Raw genomic sequence first — 15516 nt, 5'->3', positions numbered from 1 at the left:
TTTTATAGAGTTATTCCCCCTCCTAATTTCTTTGTTTCTGTATTTGTTTCTTTTCTCACACATTGGAAACACTGGATCCTGATGTTATTAACCTCTTTATTTATTTGCTTTATTCTAGAACATCCATAAAATAATTTCAAAATTATAATATCAAGAATTAAAACTATTGGGTTAAGTTTAAGATTTCCTTGAGTACTTTTCATCCTGAAAAATTGTGCCACCAAAAGTTGTATAGTAAAAGATCCACTGAATATAATTCCTTTTATTGTACAGTCATGCTATGTATTAGATATGCAATTCAGTCAATTTTTTAGCTTTTAATTAGGAAGACAAGACGTGCAATTTTTCTTACACAAGCATCCTAGGGCAGCTTGTTCTCTTGCCCTTCTGTGATTGCCTGTGTCATTATCACAGCTATTGTTCTGTCTTTGCTCCTAAACTGTCCTCTCAGGCCACAGAGCTGGCTGTCAAAAATGTTAAGCACTAAGTATTCTTATTCCAATTGATGAAAATCCTTCATCATTATAACCCTTGAACCAGATCTAGGAGATTGGATTAGCATGTGTAAAACTGCCATTGAGGGGAAAGCACTCAATTGCAAGGAAGATAAAAATCAATGGAGAAATGGAGAAGGAGAAGGAATTACAGCTCCACAGAAAAGGCTAGAGCCCAGCTGTGACTGTTGGAAGGAAAGGCTGGTTATGGACATCCAGCGCTGTAAATACATTCTAGAGAAGGCTGAAGGAGTCAGAAGGCATGATCAACTGTGTTCCAGTCAAACAGAAGCTCAAACAGAAGGAAATGCATTTACCCCACAACAGACAAACAACACTAGCAACAACTGATTCTTATTTAGCAATTACTCTTGCAATAATTTACTTCTATTAGGTCATTTAATCCCTTTGATAAATGTATGCGGTAAGTCCTATGATTGTTCCTATTTTACCAGTGAAGAAACTGAGGTAGAGAGAAATATTTAACTTAACCAACCTCCTAAAGATTGTAAGTGGCAGAGCCAAGATTCAAACCCAGAGATTCTCAGCCAGAATCCAGCACATCATAGCAAGATCTTTCCCCAAGAGCAAGATATTCAGCTGTGGAAAGCTAAAGAATTATTCAAGACAAATGAGTTCTCTATTGCCTGCATAAACTGGCGATGGGAAGCATTGAGGGAGCCCTCAAAAACCATGTTTTCAATTCCATTTAAGCCACTTAATCCCTAGGTAACTGTAGAGTAATTTTTATTTAGAAGCCATCATCTTACCCAATACTACTGCTCAAATAACACACTGTGACAATCGTTTTAGGTACAAACACTACTTGATCATATTATGAGTGTATCTGTGAACACAATTTATATAAAAGTATAAATGGGAAAATTATAAGATCTCAGAGTCCAGTTTGATGTGCTTTTGTAAGCATTGTTTTTCTAAATTTTGGGTTTTTTTTTTTACTTATTTTGTGTGTGTAATTTTGATCTCCTTCAACACCTGCACTCTCAGTTTTCTCTCCTATCTAAGTATCTATACCTAGGCTCCCAGCACACAGCTTAGTTTCGGGTAAAAACCGCTCTGAGAGCATCCTGTGCCAATGTTATAGATCAGGTAATGACTGCAGGGTGCTCCACTCCAATGAAAAGCTGACATTTCAAGGGCACTCTGCCAACTGGAAAGTCAGAAATAAACAAGAAACTGATCCTATGGATGCAATGTGGTGAGAAAGTATCCTTTCTCTTGGCTCTCAATTTAAAATATTGTCACTGAAACTCAAAGCCTTTACTGTTTATACCTTTTTCCACTTCCAGCACAGGAGTTTAAGCCCTGTGAACATCTGTCCTTGATTTCTACCCAGCTTCTTGGTTATTCCCATGCACTCAAATCAAACAGAAAAATAAAATAAATTAATGAAATAATCATTACTCCTCTGTTCTCTTGCTCTTTGTTGATTTCATTATTCATTTGAAGATATGATTGTAGAGAAAGCAGAAAGAATCTGGGGAAAGAAGGTAAAGAGTAAAGGGTACAGATCAAGAAAAAAGGCCAGGAGATCTCAATTTGCAGAACACAGAGTCATCTCAGGAGAAAGTTTAGCAATATCAGTAGTTGCATTAATCTCAGTGACACTAGTTGCTATATCAACCAAAAATCCCAATGGCTTAACACTAAAAAAAGAATGTTTTGCTCACATTCCAGTCGGATGTAAGTGCTCCTGGTTTGGTGGCTCTCTTCCAAGCAGTGACTCAGACACAGTTTCCATCATTTCTCTGGCCATCTATCTTCAAGATTTGTTTGCCAATATTGCCACTGGCATCAATATCCAGTAAGCTGACAAGAAAAAGAGAGCGGAGAAAGAGCATCTGCTTTTTAACCACCCCGGCCTATAAAAGATGCGTCACAGCCACGCCCATGCCATTGGCTTCCATTCCCAACTAGAAGCAAGTAAGTCTGAAAGCAGTGGCCCCTGGATGGGAAGCATGACTTGCTGGTGTAAAGTTAGCTCTCCAGACCACAATTGCTCTAGGAGGATTACTCGGGACACAGTCCTAGGAGCCATTTGTTCAGAAAAACAATGGCACTGAGAAGGAATGCAAAGGAACAAAGATCAAAGGCTGCCATCTATCAAAGTCCTCAGTTCTTGGCAGAACAAACCAGCCTGAGACAAAATTGTGAAGTCACCTGCAGAAGGCCTTTCCTCTCTTCTTTATGCCTTGCTCCTCTCAGGTGTTCTCTTGATAGGCATTTACTGTTTTCATGGTGACCCCAAGTTCTTTGGGCCACCCTATTTAGTGGCAATTCTGAACAATTCTCTCCAGACATTGCTAGGTGACTGGTTAGTCAAGAGTTTAGATGTCTACAGTTGTGTTGAGCCCTGTCTTTGATAACATTTGCATCTTAATGTTCCTAAATCAATTAAGCTGAGGCTATAAAAACTTTGGTCTCCATGAAAATGATTTATTCATTTCATCATGGTCTAATTCAGGAGAAATATGACAGGCAGAGAATCCTTTGGAAATCCCTCAAGTCACTCAAGGCTCCTATTATGCAGGAGTAAAGTCAACCCACAAATGAAACACTAAAACTAATAAAATCTCTGTCATTATCATAGTTATTTATAGCTGACAAGCCCTTTAATATTTACATACGAATAAAAACACCATTATAAAAAAAATACTCTCTGCATTTCCCTGATGAGAAAACTGAGACTTGGATAATCTAAATTGCTTTCCTAAAGTCACAAGACCACAAGGAGTAGGCTAAAGGCTGAAGCCAAGAGACCTTAACTCGTAATTCAGGGCTTTGTCATAATTCTGAGGGAAGTTGGCCCTTTCTTGTGATATCCAATATTTCTAAGGTATTTAGAAGTCTGTATCTTTCAAATTACTTCAAGCTAAAAGTATCCTGTCATTCTCTTTTCCAACTTCGTCGTATATCTGAGATTCATTTCCTTGTTTTCTCTATTACCTCAGTCTGTGTTCAGATGTTCTTCTTTCTTCATCTGTAAATGTTTTCTGATAGTTAAGTATCTGGGAAAAAAGATTCATAGTTTGGCAAAAGTTAGATGGCTGATATTAGTGCATTTGCTTCACAATCCACAGAAAGCTGCCCAGATTTATTGCTGTACATCCTTTCCACCCACCCACCAATCCTCGCCAACCTGCAACAAGCGGTGTTTCACACTTTCCATTCTTTTTAAATCACAACAGCTAACTGAACAAGTGCTAAACCACAGTGTTGGAAGGTAGCAGGAAAGCAAGTAAAGGCCTACGACCTGCCATGTAAAGTCAAAAGAAGACTGTAGTTATAAACAAGATATGACTAGATTTTTCTCTCAAATACCCATGCAAATTCACTCTATTACACAGCAGGGCTGGGGTATATTTGCCACTAAGTATGCTAAGGAGAAAATCTACCTCATTTACTCCATTTTCCCAGATTCTCTATTTTGCTCAAGACACTGTTCCATTCTCATTCCATATCTGTCTCTTTCTCACACCCCTAACTCCTTTCAATTACTCCCTCATAATCTCTGTCCTCCCTTTCATTTCTGTCTTCTAGAAATTCTTACCTAATTATTAATGCATGTTCCTAATATTTCTGCTCATTGCTTCCTCTCAAAACTTACCATATTACATCTCTCTTTTTTTTTAAATGATATTTTGTCATAGTAAAACTGAGAATGAGCTTCTAGAGTTTGCTTGGCAGACTACAAGCAAAATTCAGCCTGCAATGCAGTTTGATATGGACTCCAAGCTGAAACTACTTTTTACATTGTCAAAGAATTGTAAATAAAAACAAATAGTAATATTCGACAGTGACGGAAAGACGCAGAACACCCAAAATATTGCTCTCTGGTCCTTTATGGAAAAAGTGTCCTAGCCCCTGTTCTAGACTATGTAAAACCTCTGGTCTCTCATCTATTCCCATCCTTTGTAATCTTTACTATTCTTTGGAATGCTCTCCCCAGTTTATTTACTAAAGTAGAGGACACAGTGTTATAGGGCAGCCAGATGCAAACAGGAACTGAAACACAAGGCTTCTAATATTTTTCTTCATGTGGCATGACAATTATTAGAAGAGTTAAAAATCTTTTATTTCAATTTTCTGTTTTGAGAGTAACGTATTTTTGGTTACAGAGAAAAACCCCTGAGATCACAGCCTTGACCTTCTCAATGTTTCAGAGGTCCATTGGAGAACCACCAGCACACTTCTCTCCCCAGCCCAGGAGAGCAGGAGGAAAGCAGGTGAGATGGTGATGACATAGGAGGCAGCAAGAAGGTTATGCAGGAGAAAAGTCTGAATAATTTATCTTCCAGGTGCATCTTAGGTGGCGGCAACAGATCTTTCCAAACCACATCAAGCTAGAAACTGATTTTGTTATTTTTCCCACATTCGATTGATGCCTCCTCTCTGCTTTTGACTCCCCTGTTAGCAGGCTGAGGTGCAACTGGAGAGGTAAAGTGTCTGGGAGGCAGCGATAGCGGTGTCCCCAGGGAACAGGCTATTGGCGTGCTGGTTGTGCTGCCAAGCCTGACTGCTTCTCTGAGACAAGTATCAGAGCCAGAGTATGTTGTAAGTTGGTAACAGCATATTCTGGGAAAGCCTCCACTAAAAATCGTGACCATTATGAGAGGAAATATGCTCCCAGTCGGCAAAACAGTATGAAAGTAAAATAACAGATAAGCAACAATACACTGGAACATGCTTTATAGCAAAGACCTACCTAATAGTAGGCACATATCAGCTGTAGAACAAGCTAAATTCACATGCTTAGCCAGAGGCTGTGAGCTTAGATTTAGGAGATAAATATAAAAACAGTAATACCATCAAGGGAACGACTCTTGCAGGCCCACACCATTGCTCCCTACTAGAATGTAAGTCCATATAGTGATTTTCATTTTTTAATAAACATTTATTGAGCCTATGTGAACTGTTATATTTTAATCTAAAGCTGAGACAGGGTAAGTCACTTGTTAAGAGCCACAGGGTTATAAATGACAATACAAAGAATTAGAGGGCCAGGGAAAGCCAGAGAGAGAAAGAGAACAGATGAATTTAGACAGATGTGGCTTTGACTGTCAAATCTGCTTCTTAGAAGCTATGAAATTTTGCGCAAGTTACTCACTTCTCTGAGCCTTAGTTTTCCCATTTCTAATGTGGGAACAATATCTACTTTTCATGGACTTTGTGAGGATTAGAAGCTGTTTTTCTAATGTGAATGGTTCATGGCTGACCCTTTAGAGAAAAGAGGACAGAGAGAGGAAGGTGTGTAAGTAGAAAGTAAGTAGGAAATGCAGGGTAAGGTTGGCCTGCGTGTCAAGGCACCAGAATTTCAGGTAGGGTTACATCCAGATTCCCATGACCTTTGTGGACAAGAGATTAGAAGCATGCAGTTCTTACAGTCAGTCCTGCTGTGACTATAAGAATTCATGGCTACAAAAAACACTTCCATTCTAGGGCCAGGAATTCTGAGCAAAACATTTGCAAGTCAGCCTACTCCAATCTATTGCTTGATGGCCATTCTAGACCCTCAAAAACTGTGTGCAAAGGAATGTTCTTTCATTTCTGCCTCTAACTTGAATCTCTTGTTTTCTGACATTCTCAGCTTTTCAAAAGCCTTCAGAACACATTCGTGTGATGAGAGCTATTTCCTTTCTGAGAATGGGAGTCAGGGAAGGAAGAAAGGAAACAAAGAGGAAAATGTCAAGACTAAACTGCCACTGGCCTGGGAGTCTCCACCCATTTCCTGCACTGTGTCCACTGCTATAGGTAGCTACCAGGTAATATCTCTTCCTCCAGTTTGCAAAGTCTCTGGTGTTATCAGTTATAAACATGTAACCTAAAATTGATAGAATTACTTTGGAAAGCAAGAAAGCATACCCTGGTGAAACTGAAGAGGAATATAAACTATGACTCAGCAATCCAATCCCGCGTGTATAATCTGAAATTGCTTGCTCTAGGAGATATGAAATTATTCCAACAGCATTGTTTATAATAGACAAAAAACCTGGGAAAAAAAGCCTGTATGTCCATCAAAGTCAGAATGCATTAATAAATTGTGTTATACTCACACCATGGAGCATTATACTGAAAGGACACAAAGATAGATGTGTACCCGCCCCCCACCCGCTACACCCTTGTTCTGCTCTCTAATCTTTGCACATACCAGAGATTTCGTAAGTTCTGTGAGTACCTGGTTTTCTGCACGTACCAGAGATTTTGTTTTGCACATACCGGAGATTTTGTAAGTTCTGAGGCAAGGTCACAAGACGTGTTTAAGTAAGATAAACTCTTGCTGCCATAAACCTGCTCTCCCGCCTCAAAGTTTGAACCAAAATATCAGAAATGGCAGGAACCAATCATAGTTAGCCAAATCGCCTTGTTCAAACACTAGCCAATCATATATCTGATTTGTATAATAACTCTATGCCCACTTTTCTTAGACTATATAACGTTGTTCGGAGCTGAGTGGGGGAGCTCTCCTGCCCGTCTCGTTTCACGAGCGAGGGAGAGTTCCAGGTTCGAACCTGTAATAAAGATCCTTGCTGCTTAGCTTTGACTCTGGACTCTGGTGGTCTTCTTCGGGGAATAAACGGTCTGGGCATAACAATACATTAATGAAAATAAACTTGTATATTTAAGAACATGGATAAACCTCAAAACACAATGGTAAAGGGGCCAAAAACAACTCATATAAGAATATGTTTCCACTTATATAAAGTTTAAAAAGCAAAACAAAGTAATATATTATTTGGGGATAGCTATATGTGAAATTAAACTATAAACAAGACAGGGGATGATTGGTTACCCATCCCTAGGGACTGAGAAAGAATGCAATTGATGAGGTTCACCCGAGAGTCTTCAAAGAACTGGTGATGTTCTCATTTTAAGCTGACTGGTAGGATTCTGAGTGCTTATTTTATTATTGTAATTATACTTTCTAAATGGTTCATATACATTCCATATACCCTAGGGTATGTATAATTTATTTCACAACAAAAAATTAATGTAACCCAAATGTGCATGGGGCCCCTAGGGTCACCTCTGCTCCCACTCCACACTATCTTGAGTCAAGTAACAGATCAGTGTCAGCCCTGACTAGTGTTATGGTCTGAATGTCTGTGTCCCCCCAAAATTCATATGTTGAAATCCTAACCTCAATGCAATGGGGTGGAGCCATTGGGAGGCAAAGTCTCTGGTATCATCAGTAATGAAAATACAATCTAAAATGGATAGTATCACTTTGGGATGCAAGAAAGAATACCTTGGTGAAGCTGATCAGAAATGGTAATCTATGACACGGCAAAACCATTCCCTGTTGGGATCCTTAATGGGATCCCTAATGGGATTTCATAAGTGCTCTTATGAAAGAGAGACAAGGAAGTTTGTTTCTTGTTTCCTCCACATGAGGACACAGCCATCTATGAGTCAGCAAGTGGGCTCTCACCACACACTGTATCTGCCTTGACCTTGGACTTCCCAAGGCTGGATTTCTCATAGACTCCAGAACTGTAAGAAATACATTTCTGTTGTTTATAAACCACCAGGTCTGTAGCACTTTGTTGTGGCAGCCCTTTGCCTGGAGTATTCATCTCCCTACTTCTCATGTCACCAACTGAAAGTGGCTTCTTTTTCATCTTAACCAAAGTTAGTCTGCCCATCAGTCTCTGCTGCAATCTCTTATCTGTTCCCTTCGTAACAAACTCATTACAAACCACAACAACTTTGTTTACTTGTTTCTGTTTCTTTTCTTTTTGTCAGTCTCTCCTACTAGAACACACTCCTCTGGAGAGTCAGGACTTCGTATGTCTTGTTTATTGCAACCTCGCCATCTCTCAGCACAGTGCCTAGTATAAAATAGTGGCCAGATATGGTGATAGGAGTGTGATAATAAAAAATGTATCATGAACCCACAATAAAATAATGACTTTGTTATAAATTGTCATCTTATGTGCCAAGGCCTACACACACACACACACACACACACACACACACACAGAGTCACCCCGAGCTCTGCCATTTTTCTGCATGACTCTGGGTCTACATGGGTGGCCTGTCCAGAATCCTGTCTTCTCTTTTCTTTGAGTTTTCTATATCCATTAAACTTCTTTTGGTCTTCACTGCAACCACTAATCCAGGTTATTTTTTGTGTTTAAAGTAATAAAATTAAATATTCTATACTTGGAAAATGGCCTAGTATCGTTACAGCGAGTTCACTCAATTACTCCCACTCTTTTGACTGCTTTTGACCGACCCAATAGTCCTCTGTCCGACTTCAATTTCATGCCCACCTAACTTCACCTCTGTGGCCTTCCATTGAAAGCCACTTGCCAGTATCCTAACCCCCTCTGCCTTTGTCCTTCCTTCTCTCCCACACCCCCTCTTCCCAGGCTCTAGACACTTGAACTCTCAGCTTCCTCAGTGTTTGCACCTGGGCTGCTAATCACTGCTAGAGAAAATCATAAAACTACAAATTCATGATAATAAACTTCATCTGGTTCTCCACACTGCTCCACAAACTACATTTTCTAGTCAGCTCACTCTTCAGATTTCAATAATGATACTTCAGGATTTCTTCACTCCCCTTATATGTTTGATCCCTCTACATTGGGGCACATTCTCAGAAAATTACCCATATTCTTACCTCATAGAAATTATCGAGTCCACTTGTCAGAAACTCATCCAATCTCCTAACTGCAGTGGGCTGAATAGTGGACCTCAAAAAGACATGCCCAGGTTTTAACATTTAAAACCTGTCAATGTGACCTCATTTGTAAAAAGCATCTTGCAGATGTAATTAATGTAAGGATCTTGAGATGAAATCATTGTTGATTTAGGGTGGGCCTGGAATCCAATGGCAGGCATTCTTACAGAGAAATGCAGAGAGAGATCTGAGACACAGAAAAGATGGCCAGGTAAAGACAGAGGCAGAGTTTGGAAGTATGCAGCCCCAAGATGAGAAACCTGTTCAGAGGAGTGAAAATCTGCTTACACCTTGACCTTGATTTTGGACTTCAGAACTCTAAAACATTGACAGAATAAATCTCTGTTATTTCTGAGGCACCCAGTTTGGGGAAATTTGTTATGGCATCTCCAGGAAATTCACGATGCTAACTAAGCTGACCCCTGCATTTGTACCTGCTCCATCTGCCTTCTCTTCAGTTACTGTAGCAAGGGTGGATAGTTCCTATTTAAGTCTTCAGCTAGGCTGTGGACCCCACAATAAAACATTGTGGTTAATGGTGCAAGTCTCAAGCTAGATTGCTTGAGTGTTGATCCTGTCTCCTCCACTTACTACGTGATGCTGGTTACTCACAGTACCATTCTATGCCTCAGTTTCCTTATCTCAAAAAAACAGGATAAAAATAAAAAGTACCTCTCTAGGGGAGGCTGTGTAGGAATTAAATGGAATCATGCTCTCAGAACTGTTACTGAATAAGAAGGGAAGAACTTTTATTACTATTATCATCTCTGGCTGCCTCCTCAAGGACTAAACTATCTATTGATTATTCCTCTCTCTCGTTCCTTCAACCTTTTTTTATGAGATAACTTCCATGAGCATTTAAACATTCATGACCATTCCCTATCCAACAAACAAAAACAAACAAACATCACCACTCCCTAAACCACACTCCTCCCTCCAGCTCCCATCCCACCCACTAACTCCATTTCACAACAAATGTTTTAATTATATACACTCCTTGCTTCTCCTTCCTCACTTCTCACTCACTGGGGAACCCACTAAAATCTACTTCTATCACTCCACTGAAACTTCCCTTGACAACCCATGTATTACCAAATCCTAAAGGAAACATCAGCCCTTATCAGCAACATTTGACAGTGTGGCTCATACACTCTTTTTTAAAAGCTTCTTTTCATTGATTCTGGCCCCAGCCCTCCTAGTTTTCTTCCTGTCTATCTGGCCAGTCTCATTTGCTCACTTCTACCTCCTCTAATGATTCCTTAAATGATGGGTTCCTCGGGGCTCCTTCTTAGCCATTCTTCTTTTCTCATTTTACCTTCTATGAGATATTGACCACTCCCAAGACATCAATTTACTCACAACAGACTGATCATTCCTAACTTGTATCTCTGGCCTAGATTTCTCTTCACAGTTCCAGGCTCATATATCTAGCTGCCCACTAGACATATCTACTGCTACATATTTGACACCTCAAATTCAACATATCTAGTGGAAATACTCATCTTCCCTGGCCTTTCTGAGAATCTACTTCCTCTACCTATCCCCTTTCTCATTAAAAGGCACTTCAATTCACTCATTTGCTCAAGCCAGGAATCATCCTGGACTCTCCTTTTTCCTTTACCTCTTACAGCTGATTTCCACCGAGTCTTATCCATTTGATATCTTAAATGACCCTCAGATTCATCCTCTTCTCTCTCTTTCTCTCCACTTCTCTAATACAAGCCAACACCATATCACATATACCCTTAAACTGTCTCCAACCTAGCTTCCCTTCAGTCTTTCTCCAAATTCATCTGGAATAATCTTTTCAAACTGTATTCCAAACTATAAATCTAAGCCTGGTCACCACACACACACACACACACACACACACATTCTTCAAATCTGTCATTGGTTGGTATTTCCTCTTAGGATAAAATCCAAACTCTTTAAGAAGGTTTACCAGTTCCTCCACAATCTGGCTCTCGGCATTAGATGTCAGTCTCACAGACTGCCTGGAGTGTTTTTGTTCTCTCCTTCCTTCATAGCTTAATGTCGCTTCTTCCAGGAAGTCCTGATGATGCTCCAGCTTTCAGATGTCCCATGGTGTTCTCTGTACATCCCTTAAGAGTGACCCTCTATAATGTGTTGGGATGACCTAATCAATGTCTGTCTTCCACACTGCAGAGCAAGTGTGTAAGAACCAGAACCATGCCTGTCTTATTCCCAATGCATCTCCAGTGCCTCTCAAAGTTGCAGATCCACAGCAGGCACTTCATAAAGACTGCATGAGTAGATGAACAAATGCTATTTTCCTTGGGGAATTATTTGGTATACTTTATACTATGTTTCTCTGAATTCTATGTGCATCATGACTGAATTTGTGCATATATATGTATATGTACACATATGTATGTGTATACATATATAATGATCATAGTTAAGAGTTATTGACTGAATTACATTACAGGAAAAGAAGTAGTTAGAATAATTTATCTCTGAACTCTGTCATACAGTACATTTGAAGGCAAGAAATTATTTAATGAAAATCTGGAAATTGGGAGCATTTTAGTAGTGTGATGCAAGGATCTTAGAGGAAAAGTTTTAAGGGATACTATACTCAGGTTAAGACAAGACTATTTTAAAAAAATAATTTGTAGCAGACTAGTTTCCTTAGGGACCAGCTTGGAAACTATGAAGGAATACACATTTCAGTTAGATAACCTAGAGGAAAATAATTTGGGATAGAAAGTGGGTGGAAAACAAAATCCACATTTTAGAGAGTGTTCAGTAATACTGCTCAATCTGCACAGTTGGATCACACAGTTGGATCATCTGTACTTTAAACATTTTTAGCCAATAATCTATTTCTTATGAATGGTATTTCAGATAAAAGTCGGAAATTTTATTTCCCTTCTTGAATATGTAGATCATGGATGAGATTTACAGACAACACAGGCATTTAAACAGGCAAGACATGGTATTTCACCAAAAGACCAAAATCAAGTTGGGAAAGAACACATTTTAATGTTCCTGCTTTGACCCCAAAATACAGAAGGTAAAATAGTATCTGAAAAAAATGAAACTCAAAATTCATGGAGGCAAATGCTGTGTGCAAAATCACTGACTTGCCAATCACGGTGGCTCACGCCTGTAATCCCAGCACTTTGGGACGCCGAGGCGGGTGGATCACCTGAAGTCAGGAGTTCAAGACCAGCCTGGCGAACATGGTGAAACCCCATCTCTACTAAAAATACAAAAAAAAAAAAAAAAAAAAAAAAATAGCTGGGAGTGGTGGTGGGCAGCAACTGTAATCCCAGCTACTCAGGAGGTTGAGGCAGGATAATCACTTGAACCTGGGAGGTGGAGGTTGCAGTCAGCGGAGACTGCAGTCAGCAGAGATTGCGCCATTGTACTCCAGCCTGGACAACAAGAGCAAAACTCCATCTCAAAGAAAAAAAAAAAAAAAAAAAAAAACTGACTTTACCAAGAAAAAAGATTTTAGAGTTTGCATTAGAAAAGCGCGCTGGTGACATTGAGCAAGCTTCCCAGCAGGTGGCGCCCTGAACCAATGAATGTGAAAAATGACAGCCACACCTGCATTTTAAGAATTAAAATCACCTCTTTTGATATATATATATATATATATTCTGACCACACACTCAGTAGATTGTGGAATCCATATGCTCTTACCCTCTGTACAACACACACATACACATGCGTGTGGACACATTCCTTCACCAGGGAATACAGTAACACCCCTAAATTATGAAGGTAAACATTAGCAAGCTGGACATACAAATTAGACACCTATTAATATATGTATGTGAATTGCATCTGTTTATAAGAGCCAGTCCAGTACCTCCAAATGGGTCCTTAACACCGCCTAGTATACATTCCGCACTTCTCTGCTATATTATTATCATCCTCTCACTCTCCACAGTAACTAATCCAAATTTCTGTGCTGTTTTCAAACATCCAACACCTTCTCTTTTTCTCAGTTATTTTCTGTTCAAGACATGGCTACTTACTTTAACAGAAGAAGGATAGCCACTGCCATCAGATAGAATTTCCTCATCTTCCAGATATCAACATGAAAATCTTCATCTAAACATCTACCCTCTTTCCTTCCAATGGTCACGGAGGAGCTGGTCCTCCAGCTACCCACTGTTAATGCCTTCTCTGGCACTCTGCATCCCCTATCACCTTCCCAGAAACCTCGGCTTCTATTTATGCACTTGCTCTTGTTCTTGTTCTCTCTCTCTCTCTCTCTCTCTCTCTCTCTCTCTTTCACTCAATGATTTCCTTCCCAATGGCTTTCATAGAAACTCAAATCTCTCCCACTAAAAAAAAAAAAACCAATTAAGATGTGTCGAACTACAGATACAACAAGTTTGGCCATAAATTTATCACTGTCAAAACTGAGTGGTGGGTACACGAGGATTCATAATGCTATTCTCTCTAATTTTATTTATGCTGGAGAGTTACCACAATGAAGTTTTAAAGTAAGGGAAAAAAAGATATTTTTGTTTGATTCCTCATAGCTTCCTCACCACCCTCTCTTCATCTCTTCATGCCCACACTTCTAAAAGTTGCCTATATGCATTCTCTGTTTCCTTACCTCCCACTCCCTCTGCAACCCCCTCCATCTGCTTTTTTTTACCTGACACTCCAGAGAAACAAAAACAGCTATCACCCTTGACTTCCATGTCACATAATCTAGTGGATACATTTTAGTTATCATCACTCTTGACTTCGCAGCAGCATGTGATACTCAAACAAGTTTCTTCTTATATACTTCCTTCCCTGGGCTTCAGAAATGATAATATTCTGGTTTTTCTTCTACCTCTCACCACTACTTCTCCGACTCCTCTTACTCTGTTATTAAACACTGAAGTTCCTCTTAGCTCATTCTTAGGCCCTTTCTCTTCTTACCCTGTAATTTTTCCTATGTGATCTTATTCGTATTCTTGGCATCAAATTCCACCAACATGCATATGACTTCCAAAATTAAATCAGCAGTTCAGACCTGACCTGACTCTCACCTTCATACGTGTGTGACATCTCCTCTCTATATCTCAAAAGCACCTCAAAATTAGAAGCTCCAAACTGAACTCACCATTTTCTCCCCCAAACCTGGCCTTCTTCAAGTGTTTCTGATCTTAGCGAATGGTGTGCAAACCAGAAATCTTAGAGTCTTTCTTGTCAACTCTTTCCCCCTTTTACCATTTCTAATCCATCAACAAATCCTGCATGTTTTAGCTCGTAAATACTTCTGAAACCTTTTTTCTTCTATATCTGCCATTACCACCACCAGCATCATTATCACCCCCTTAATCCCAGCTAATATTGCTTTTCACAACAACCTCTGGTGGTAACTTCTAATTTAGCTCCAGCATCTATCCTGGCAGCCTTCCACTCTGTCCTCTGAGCAGCAGCTGGAGTAATCTTTCCAAAATGCAAATCCAATCATGTTATTCTTTGGCTTAAAATCTTTCAGTGGTTTTCCATTGTTTTGGGGATAAGGAGAAAAAAAAACCTTACAGGGAATACAAGGCCCTATGGGGCCTTGTCTCTCCAATTTCACTTCATGCGGCCTTCTCCCTTACTCTCTATTGTCAAACCAAACTCACTTTACAGTCCTTCATCGGGCTGAGTGCGGTAGCTCACGCCTGTAATCCCAGCACTTTGGGAGGTGGAGGTGGATGGATAACCTGAGGTCAGGAGTTCGAGACCAGCCTGCCCAACAAGGTGAAACCCCGTCTCTACTAAAAATACAAAAATTAGCTGGGTGTGGTGTCAGATGCCTGTAATCCCACTTACTCGGGAGGTTGAGGCAGGAGAATCGCTTGAGCCTGGGAGGTGGAGGTTGCAGTGAGCCAAGATTGTGCCACTGTACTCCAGCCTACGCAACAAGATAAGACTCTGTCTCAAAAAAAATAAAAATAAAAATAAAAAAGCCCTTCATGCACGGCATTCTCCCTCCCTCTACAAAAGCTTCATGTATGCTGTCTCTGTATAGAAAGCCCTTTTCTTCATTCCTTGCCTAGTTATTTCCTTATCTTTCAGATTCAAGTCAAGAGATACTTCCTGGGGGAAGCTGTCCTTGATCTTCCCGAAGAGGTCAACTCTCCTGGCCACAGACCTTCTTTGCTCCATGGACCTCTCCTTTATTTACCATGGCAGCTTTACATGTATTTCTGTGATCACCTCTGTCTCATTTGTTCATCATTGTACCTCATTCAGTTCTTAGCACACAGCAGGTACTACAAGCATTTGTTGAATGAGTAAATGAATTAATGATTATTATTCATTCAACTCTGTCAGTTTTCCCTC

General features: G+C 39.9%; 1 protein-coding gene across 2 annotated transcripts in view; it reads right to left on the bottom strand.

Moving 5' to 3' along the window:
• The window catches only part of AIM2 (absent in melanoma 2), a 131215-nt gene that overhangs the window by 62034 nt on the left and 53665 nt on the right, over positions 1 to 15516 (bottom strand). For both annotated transcript variants that reach the window (XM_015112746.3, XM_077941514.1), the window contains 2 exons: positions 3462 to 3523; positions 2186 to 2324 (listed from right to left, as the gene is read on the bottom strand). The gene's annotated coding sequence lies outside the window, so the exon portion shown is untranslated. The remainder of the gene's footprint in view (positions 1 to 2185; positions 2325 to 3461; positions 3524 to 15516) is intronic.

This window comes from Macaca mulatta, chromosome 1 (genome assembly GCF_049350105.2).
Source record: "Macaca mulatta isolate MMU2019108-1 chromosome 1, T2T-MMU8v2.0, whole genome shotgun sequence".
Classification (NCBI taxonomy): domain Eukaryota; kingdom Metazoa; phylum Chordata; class Mammalia; order Primates; family Cercopithecidae; genus Macaca; species Macaca mulatta.
This window is presented reverse-complemented; position numbering and strand designations above follow the sequence as displayed.